The 10950-nt window shown below is 37.1% G+C and overlaps 1 non-coding gene across 1 annotated transcript; it reads right to left on the reverse strand.

Annotated features, from left to right (window-relative positions):
* Window positions 1-4677: 4677 nt before the first annotated feature.
* On the reverse strand, window positions 4678-4783 carry LOC122025955. Its single transcript, XR_006123954.1, has one exon. It is a non-coding gene; the product is annotated as a small nucleolar RNA R71 (small nucleolar RNA).
* Between the last annotated feature and the right edge of the window lie 6167 nt (window positions 4784-10950).

Here is a 10950-nt window from a genome sequence, read left to right on the forward strand (position 1 = left end):
AGCGGTCATTGTCGAAATGTTACCGTCGGACCTTGCAATGCGTTCCTTCCGGGGAACAGCCTAACATTAGCACAATAGTTTAATTGATCCATTCATTGAATATTTGCATTAACTTTAAAAACTTATCATTATGAAACTTCAAAATTTGATTTTTTTTTCATCTTCTAATTTTTGAAAATTGATTTTTTCTAATTTTTAAAATTTTAAATTATAATTTTTCTTGTTTTAAAATTTTAAATCATGAATTTTAAAATTTAAAAACTTGTTTTCTTTATTTTTAAAATTCAATGTTTGCATTTTAAAATTTGAAAACTTATTTTCTATATTTTTTAAAATTAAAATCTTGATTTTTAAAATTTGACCGATCAAAGTCTTTATTAACCTAATCAAAATCTTGATTATGTAAATTATTTTTAATTAATTTCCAATTAATTATTTTATTTATTTATTAGTTTATTTTTGTTTATTAAATTTGAATTAAATGAATTGTTAGAACAAAGTAAGTTATCGTTATCATGCATATTCAATTTACTAGAATAATTAGAATTATCTAAATTACCATTAGCCTGCATAGCAAAAATAAGATTTTTCATATATTCAAAATCACTAACCTTATCTCCTTGATCCTGGGATCTCCTTTGTAGATATCGATTTTTATAGTGTCTGATTTTCTTGCATTTGAATCATGTTACATCGCCCTTCTTTTTCTATGTCCCTGTCATTGGTTCCTCCTTTGTCGTTGGTTGATTGTGCAGATTGATTCTTATAAATAGGGCACTTATTATTTATAATTTCCTCTTTCCATGCACTTAAGACACGTAATGTAGAATTTAAATTTGGAATTAAAATTTATATTTGTTGAACCTTAGTTAGGAATCTCTCCCTTACCCCTTGACCCTTGACCCTATGACTCAAATCAAGTTCGACTTAGTCTTCTTGCTTCAATGGATCCTTGTGAAGCATCAATCAAGTCCAAAGATTGTGGGCATTTTCGAACTTGCCTAGTCTATAGAAAATTTTGTTAGGTAAAATGCTTAAAATAAATTTACTTACCATTTTAGAAGCTTCTGACCATTGAGGTGATGGTTGCTTTAGGGTGACCCAACCATCGAAGTCTCCCATTAGGACATAGTTCTCCATTGACGATCTCCATAATTTGAAATTCTTCGTTTTGTATGGTGGGGACTCGTAGATGCAGCCTAGCTTTCCTTTGTACTCTATATTTTTCTGCACTTTTTCTCAAAAGAAAATGAAACGAAAAAATAAAATATTATACACTTAGCTTTTTTCTCTAGCAATTAGTCTAATGAAGAACATCTTACTCTGATACTAATTGTAGATTCCCCCCTCTTACGTCCAAGGCTTTGTCACAAAATGAGCACTAGTGTTTTTATCCTTTCAGGAAACTTTCCAGATGTGAAGAAACCTTTGCCACTTTGTAAGGCACAAACACAAATACAAAAATGTGAGTAGTAATATAAGAAAAACAAGACAAGCAAACCAATATAGTCTGAAGCCCTGTGTCGCGATACTCCTCCTAGCACTTCATGAATCAAGCTAGCTGATTTAGAGCATTTCTATTGGTGTAGGTTGCATTAATAATCTAGTTTTGATGTATGACAAGTAGATTAAAGTTAGATATGGTGTTTGTCTAATTGCTTTATCGAGTGTGCAGAAATTGACGAGTCCAAAAGATTGGACACTAGGATGAAATCTAGCTAGGTCCGCGGGACCGGATAGCTGGTGTGAAGTCCAGATAGGTTGACTGGTTGATCGGATATTTGGCAAGAAGTCCAGATAGGTTGACGAGCCAACCAGATATCTGACAAGAAGTCTAGATAGGTCGACGGACTGACTAGATATCTGACAAGAAGTCCAGATAAGTCGATGGGCCAATCGGATATCTGGCAGGAAGTCCAGTTGGGTCTACAGACTAGACAACTAGCAAACTGGTAAGTAAAGGTAAGTCACTGGAGGTAAGTGACTCGGTGATAATGCGTCCCGTTTGAGGGTACAATGAACGTCGGTCCAATTTAAGTCCATTTTGAAAACCTAAATTGAGACCTTAACTAGATTCTGGTTTCGGGAAGACAAGATTTAACCCATAAATCTTTATAAAATATTCATGAATATATTTTTCTAACTCTATGTTGTAGAGAAAAAATGTAGACCTTCAAATTCTGCACGCGTAGCAACTGACATACCATGATTCCGAGTTCAGAATCAAAAGTTATGATCTTCGGAAGATTGTTGTGTTAGACCAGCAGTTGAAGGCGCCTTCAAGCAGTGGAAGGTGCCTTGAGCTTGCTTTGAAGTGATTTGAAGGTGCCTTCCAATGGATAAAATTTACAGTTTATAGATTTTATCATCATCGAAGATAGGGGATAATATTTTCTTGTGAATGCGCCATTGAGGAGGTTGAAGACACCTTCCACAGCCTATATAAGCCCTATTTATGCATGATGTGCGTAAATATTGTGATCGCTTATGCATATTTTAACGCACATTCACTTGGTTTATACGTATATATTCTTTGCATGATCGCCTCTTTTATCATGCACTCATCATATATATTCTTTTGTTCGGATATCTGCTCTTTGTTTGGTTTTGTGTTGACAGGGATAACTTTCGGAGCAAAAAAATGATTGTCGACGCACTAGAACGAGCCAGAGAACACGGTCGTGCAACCTCGCACGACCGTGTGGCCAAACAGACGAGGAGAAGTGCACGGCTGTGCGGCCAACCAGAGGCAGATCAGTGCACAGTCGTGCGACCCTGCACGACCGTGCCCCCCCCCCCCCGACGACTGAAGCAAGCAAGGAACGACCGTGAAAGCCTGCACGGCCGTGTCCCAGGAGCCGAGCCCGAAGTTCACAAGGCCGTGCCATTTGGCATGATCGTGCAGTGTGGCTAGAGACAAGAAAGGGCACGACCGTGCCATATTGGCACAGTCGTGCCGCCGCAGCCTCGCCCTAGCCTATAAAAGGGTTTTAACCCTTTTCCTCAAAAGGGGGGGGGGGGGGGGAAGCCGGGAAGCGAGCCGTTAGAAAGAGAATCGACTTGGTGTCGTTCCACGTCATCCAAGACCTCCGTCCAGCGATCCTTCATCACCACTTCAACTCTAGAAGCAAAGGATTGGATCCGAAGATCATTCGTCATCATTGGATAAGTGTCTTTTCTCTTTCTCTCTTCTTGTTTGAGAATTGTATGCTTAACATTATGTATTCGCGTTTTTCTCCGGCGTCTATGGAGTAGATTCCTTGTTCTAGGATGAGGGAGTAATTGTGGATTGGTTTGATGTAAGACTCATACTTATGCCTCTATTTCATTGGATGATTTCACTTGCTTTGTTTCAACTACTCGATCTCTTTATCGTGTTAATTGATTGTGTAGGAATTGCCTATCTCGTAGAGAGAATATCTTAGACTGTACACCCGAGGGGCCCTAGTGACGGGGGTAACCCATTCATGGACATCTAGGGTACTTCCTTGAAAGGAGACGTAACTCCTCCACAAGGAAGCAAGAGACCAAACTAAGCTCCTTATCTCTATCCTTAGTGACACCAATTAGAGTAGTGTTCTTGTGATCTACTGAGGCGCCCTAGTGACAGGGGTTAACCGTAATAGGATTATATAGGGATCTTCTTTATTTGGTACCTAAGAATAGATACTTCAGCTTCCGACGAATGCATGTTGATGGACAATAAGTAAAGGATAGAATGTGATACATTAATACCACCATAATGAAATTGAACTTCTACGACTCTTCATAAACCAGGTGTATTACCTCTTCTTTGCTAGTTCTCGTTTCCATTTCCAAATCTCTGTTCTTTAGATAACTTACAACCATCGGTAGTTTAGCTAATCCTAAGTGAGCCATCGCTAGTGCTTATAACTAGTTCTCGTTGGATCGATAATATTTATTACTGACGACGAATCCGTGTGCTTGCGGAATCGTAACAAGTTTTTGGCGTCGTTGTCGGGGACTGCGTCTATAACATTAGCGAAAGTCATATTAGATTAGACTAGACTTAGTTTCTTTTTCCTTTTTCTGATATTTTACATTTTAGAGATAAATAATTTTATTCTTGCTTTTCTTTATTTTTTTCATTAAAACGCTAAAAAAAATAAAAAAAAATAATATTACTTAATCTCTCTTTTTAACTATATTCCATATCTTGTTTTTGCATGCGAAGAGCTAATCTTTCAGGACAACTTCTACCTATCGATCCAGAGATCGATAGGACCTTCTTGAGAAGAAGAAACTTACAAAAAGTATTTCAAGCCACACAAGAATCTTTAGAGATGGCTGACAAACTATTGAAGGATTATGCAGCACCTTATGCATGAGGGGTTCGGTCTAGCATCACTCGACCGCCAATCGAAGCTAATAATTTTGAAATCAAGCCTGCAGTAATTCATATGGCTCAGCAGAATTAATTTGGAGGAGGACCGCACGATGATCGAAACCACCACTTAGAGCTTTTCTACGAGATTTGTGATACCATGAAAGTGAGCGGAGTCCCTCCAGAATCAGTGAGGTTATTGCTTTTTGGATTCTCCCTAAAAGACAGAACCAAGCAGTGGCTAAATTCCTTTCCAGCAAACAAAATTACATCTTGGGAGCAATGTGAGCAAAAATTCCTGGACAAATTCTACCCACCAAGCAAAACTGCTCACATGAGGAATTTGATCGCAAGCTTCAAACAAATAGACTTAGAATCATTATTTGAAGCCTGGGACAGATTCAAAAGTATGCGGAGACAGTGCCCCCATCATGGCCTTGAGAAATGGTTGGTTCTACACACATTGTACAATGGAATCAACTATCACACAAAGGTATCCCTCGACTCTACAGCAGGAGGAGCACTAATGAACAAGAGCCTTCATAGAGAATGTAGCACAGAACCACTATCAGTGGGCAACTGAAAGATCTGGTAGTTCTTTCTTAGGAAATCCAATAAAAGCGTCAGGAAAATTCGACGTAGATGCAGTCACACTCATGTCTGCAAAGCTGGACGCTCTGACCAAGAAGTTTGAGGCCATGGGAAACAACACAGCCAATGCAATAGTTTGTGTTTGTGAAATGTGTGGAAGTACGGATCATGCTCAAGATACTTGCCCCCTAGGGCCAATACAAGCACAGATAAACCAACTTGAGTAATGCGATGCAATAGTCAGTTACAACCAAAAGCAAAACAATCCGTACTCCAACACATACAACCCTGGATGGAGAAATCACGTAAACTTTTTATACCAGAATAATCAAGACCAAGCGCCAACAAAACAAAGCTATCAACCTGGGCAACAGAGCTACCCATCTAGACAACAGACTTATCAACAACAACCTTCACAGCTATCTAGAATCGAAAAGATGCTTGAAGAAGCCCTCTCAGAGCAAAAAGAGATAAAGAATGAGATCAAGTAATTGACTCAAAGACTGGAAAATTTAGAAAAACATTAGAAGATGCAAGACAACCAGATAACCCAGTCTTTTTCAAGAGCACAAGGAACATTTCCAAGAAAGTCTGATATAAACCCAGTAGAACACTGCAACCGCATCAAGCTGAGGAGCGGACGAACTTTGGGAGACTGAGATCACTATTCAGAAAGGACCTAACTCAGAGGAAGAGCCCTCTCCCCCACTGCCCAATCAGATCCAGAACAGGGATGGAGAGGAGATCACCAAGAAAGTTGAAGGAACTCTTCAAATTTACCTGCAAAGTCACAATTCATTTCCCTCAAAAACTGATAACATCCCAAAAGGATGAAGAGTTCAAGAGATTCCTGAAGAAGATTAAGGAAATTTGCATAGAAGTACCACTAATAAATACACTACACTAAATGTTGTAGTTCGCAAAATTTTTAAAGGGTATTTTATCTAACAGGAAGGAGATGGGCAACTTTGAGACTGTAGCACTAACAGAAAACTGTAGCGCTCTACTTATGGCAATTGATAAAAGAATTCGGATAGACTTAAGCATGACTACTGGCGAAAATGTTTCCTCATAATCCATTTCCTCTTTCTGAGTATACCCTTTTGCAACAAGCCTTGCTTTGAAAGTTTTCACCTTCTCATCTGCCCCTCTTTTTCTTTTGTAGACCCATTTACACCCAATGACTTTTACACCATTAGGTGGTTCTACAAGCTCCCAGACCTGATTAGAATACATAGATTCTATTTCAAAGTTCATTGCTCTTTGCCAAGATGTTGCATCTTTATCTTAGAGTGCTTCGTCATATGTCCGGGGATCAGGTTCATGTTCACTAGGGATCAAGTCCGAAGATTCTCCCAAAACATGAATCTATCAGGTTGCCTAACTGTTAGAGTGTATACTAAAAGCCTAGCTTTTTATATAAACATTTATTTAGAAATAAGAATTGCATTGGTCAAATGTCTACATTTATGCTAATTATAGTTGTCCATTTAATTTATATTGTAGATAACATGGTGTGAGGAGACACACAGAAGTTCATGTTATCAGTTTCTTATAAATTATAAACAGTTGCTCGCGACCAAGATGGAATGAGACAAACCATTGGAGTGGTTGTAGTGTAATTTGGTATTAGTTTATCTTGACTATAAAATTACACTAGTACACTATGAGTGTATTGAGCAGGACCATTTGAGGTAGTTTCTTTTTATACTGACTACATAAAAGAATAAAATCTTTGTTATTATGAAAGTGCGTATTCTTAATCATGATATAATAACAAGTATGTATACTTAATATTTATTTCTTTAATTTATCAAAGGGTGCGATTTAGTTCGTTAAATCAATACGCTCGATAAGTTAGGAAATGATATTATTTATATGGTGTGTTGTTGATTATAAAATGAAACTGTGCCCTAGTAATCTTGGTTGATGATATCCCCTTGAGGAGCTCATAAGGATTATCATGTAAACCCTTCAGGTGGACTTAGTCCGACATGACGATAATATTGAGTGGTACTACTCTTGGAACTAGATATTAATTAAATGAGTTGTCAGTAACTCATTTAATTGGTGGACATTCAATATCTTAAACACAGGGAGATTAACACACTCATGATAAGAAGGAACCCATATAGTAATATGGGATTGGTACGGTAGTTCAATAATAACTCTTTAGTGGTATGAGTTATTATTGATGAACTCGAGTTGGGTGTTCGGGACGAACACGGGAAGCTTAAGTTCATCGGAAGATCAAAACCAATTCCTCCTCTCGGTCCCTATCGTAGCCTCTTAATTATAAAGTGTTATACCCACCCATACCCACTTTTTTACCCACCTTAAGATGGCCGGCCAAGCTTAGCTTGGAGCCCAAGTTAGGGTCGGCCAAACCAAGGTTAGATGGGTCAAGTAGGTGGCCGACCCTAGTTTGAACCTAAGATTAGGTGGTCGGCCACAATAAAATTAAAAGGATTTTATTTTTTAAAAAAAATATTTTCTTATGTGGAAGCCATGGTTTTAAAAGATAATTTAAAATTTAAATCTTTCCTTTTATAGCTTTCTACAAAAAATTAAGAGAAAAGTTTGATATCTTTCCTTATTTGTAGTTAAAAGGAAGATTTTAATTTTTGATAAAACTTTCCTTTTTGGTAACTATCCTCATGGTTTTAAGAGAGAGTTTTAAAAATTATAAATCTTTCTTTCTATAGCTTTCTACAAAAGATAAAAAGAAAGATTTGATATCTTTTCTTGTTTGTAGATTGTAGAGGAAGATTTAATTTTTGATAAAACTTTTTTTTGTAATCATCCACATGTTTTAAAAAAGAAATTTTAATTTATAAAAGTTTCCTTTTATAACCAACCATGAAGGGAATTTTTAAAAGAGAAATTTTATTAAAATTTCTTACTGGAAATAATTATGGAAGTTTTAATTTTGTGTTTAAAACTTTCCTTTTTTGGAGGATTTAATGTGGCCGGCCATTGAAAGAATTATAAGGAAAGTTTTATTAAATTTTCCTTCTTAGACATTGGCAAGGAAAATAAGGAAATTTTAATTATGTATAAAATTTTCTTTATTTGCCAAGACCAAGGAATATAAAAAAGAGGGTAAAGGTGCCTCACTAATAACCATGATTTTACTATATTATTTTGATTCATATATGCATAGTTTGATGTTGATTTCATAGGTTTAAATCATTGTTACATCACATTTTATGCATTGTCATTATTTTTGGACTTAATTGCAAATTATATTATTTTTGGTGTTATTTGATGTTAATATTTGATTATTAATTTGTAGGCATCAAATGATCTTGGATTTGGATCTATTCGAACTGAATTTGTGCTCGAATCGGAGTTCAAACGAGAAGATCAAGCTACGGAGCATTATGGGCCGTTCATCGAAGATTGGACAGATCTGAACCATCCAGTGAAGATCTGGTCGATCCGACCTAAGGGAGAATAGATCCAGACCCTTGATGAAGATCAATACCTCCGGATCGGATTTTGGGTGGCTTTTCACCGTTGATCAAGCTCCAAATCGCTCACAGCCGTCCGTTCAGATCTGGGTCAGATTTAAACCCAGAAGCTACAGTACACTTCTCTTCGTCGATCTCCATAGCGCAGCTTCGTCCCGCGCGCGCATATTCTTTCGAATTCCAGCCCCTTTCCTTCTCCAATCATCCTCTCAAGCTTCAACCTCGGTGGATAATCTCTACAGCAGCTCATCCCGATCTTCTGGAGCCATCGGAGGGTGTTCCCTCCGGTGGAAATCTACTCCCGGCGTTTCACTGTTCTAGCCTGATTTTGAGGTGTTCCTCCAATCGGCGACTCCGATTCCCATCAGAAACACTCGGCGATGTTCCTCCAGTGTTTCTGAGCATCTAGCCGACGATCGTTCATCATCCGCAGTGTTCATTCAGATTCAGAGGCTTGGAGTTGTAGATTTCCAACATTTTCGGCACTTGAGTGGGTTTAGGGTTGTTCTAGCTCACCGGAGGTGGTCTGCCGGCGTTCTTGAGCATACCTTGAACTGAGACGCAGCTGAAGTTCTTCATTGAGGTCCGGAGTTGGGTGTTCTCGACTTCGGCACTCTTGTGTGACGCCAAGAGTGTGTTGCTTGTATGGATTGGTTGTGAGAATGGATTGGTTTACTATTTTATTTCATTTTGCTACTATTTTATAGCTTAAAATAGATTCCTTTTATGTTTGTTATGTTTTTAGCAAGTATTTAGCATTTCATTTCATTGTTGAAGCTTAGTTTAAGTCTTATTTGATGTTTGGTTAATTGTTGAGTGTTTAAGTTTTAAGCTAGAGTTTAATTTCTATTTAGATCAGATTTAAATGCTTCTTGCTATTTCATTCCCAATTTAATTCAATGCTTAGATTAGATTTTATTTGAGTCTTGTTATTTCATTAGTAGTTAATTGTGTTGAAGATGAATTCATTACGTAGTGTGACAATGTGTATTGGACTAATCGGTGACACCTAGGTAGATTTCATTTATGCATTAAGTTAGTTTCTTATTGTTTGCTTTTCATATATTTAGCTTCGAGTCAAAGTTCAAACCCCCAATTCCATATTAAAACCCCAAAAATAGGAATAAAACACAATCCTAGATTACATCCTACCGTTGGTTCCTCGAGGTTCGATCCTGGGCTCGTTATTACAACGTTAATGTGTTGTTAAGGGGTTCAGTGAATATACATTATTAGTTTGATTCACGAGTGTGACAGACTTATTATCAAATTTTAGCGTCGTTGCCGAGGAAAAGATATGCAATGTTTGATAATTTTAGGATTGTTCTTTATTTTGGAAAACTTAAAAATTTGTGTTGTTTGATTGCTATCATGTTCATATATCCATGTATTTGATTTTATTTGTTCCTGAGTCTTCTGATTTTATTTGCTAGTGTTTCATTGTAAGAACAGGAAATCTATGTGACCATGGATCCATATCAGCATTTTGGAGATTGGAGTCAGAGTTATTATTATCTGCCTCAGATGGGATTTATGCGCTGAATATCAGTATGAGGATGTACAAGAACAATTTGCAGAATCAATGTGGAAATGTAATGAAATTATGCAACAAATGAATAAGCATCAAGAGCATTAATTTGCAAGGATATAGAATATACAGAGTCAGTTAGATCAAATTGCATCATCCATCAATCATTTACAAGCACGAAACTCCAGTGGAGAGATGGAAAGTAGTGATTCTGTCAGGCCTGACCCTACTCCCATTTATTCACAAGAATTTTTTAGTTTAATTTGTGATGATGATGTAGTTGTTAAAACTTTTGATTCTACTAATGATTTTGCTCTAGATGTTGTGAATGATGCAGGTATTGATGTTACAAAAGATGACTTAAGTGTAGGGGAATGCTTACTGGAAGCATTACCTCAAGAATCACCAAGAGATGAGGATGTAAGTGTAGGGACTTGTGTGTTAGTTAGAGCCCTAGAGCCAATCATTTGATGATTGTATGGACTCATGTATATCATATTCTTGTATATTAATAAAGGCATTTGTTTGGTTATTATACTTATTTATATTAGTGCCAAATAGACTAAGTATAATAGCGTCCTTGAGTAGAAGGTTCATACCTATATCAATCGATTAGTTGAATCGATAGTGAGATGATATAGGTAACACTACTCTAAATCATTCCTAGTCGAGTATTAGCATTCAGGGACAATGTTAATACAATAAGACTAGCATGTAGGTCAGCTCGATGACTTGATAGAATGTATACTGAATGACCTGCCATGAGAAAGTATCATGGATCGTTATATGAGTGTCATATACTTTCTCATGTAGCTATTAGTATGACTATTAGTCCTTAGACCTGAAGTCACCATGGATCCCTACATAAGGAGTTATGTACTTTAGTTTCGTCAAACGTCACCCGTAACTGGGTAGACTATAAAGGCGATTACTGGGTATGTAACGAATTATGCAGAGGGATGTGAGTGATGTAGATGGGATCTATCCCTCCCATATGACGGGAGCGACATCGC

The sequence above is a fragment of the Zingiber officinale genome, chromosome 9B, assembly GCF_018446385.1.
Source record: "Zingiber officinale cultivar Zhangliang chromosome 9B, Zo_v1.1, whole genome shotgun sequence".
Taxonomy (NCBI): domain Eukaryota; kingdom Viridiplantae; phylum Streptophyta; class Magnoliopsida; order Zingiberales; family Zingiberaceae; genus Zingiber; species Zingiber officinale.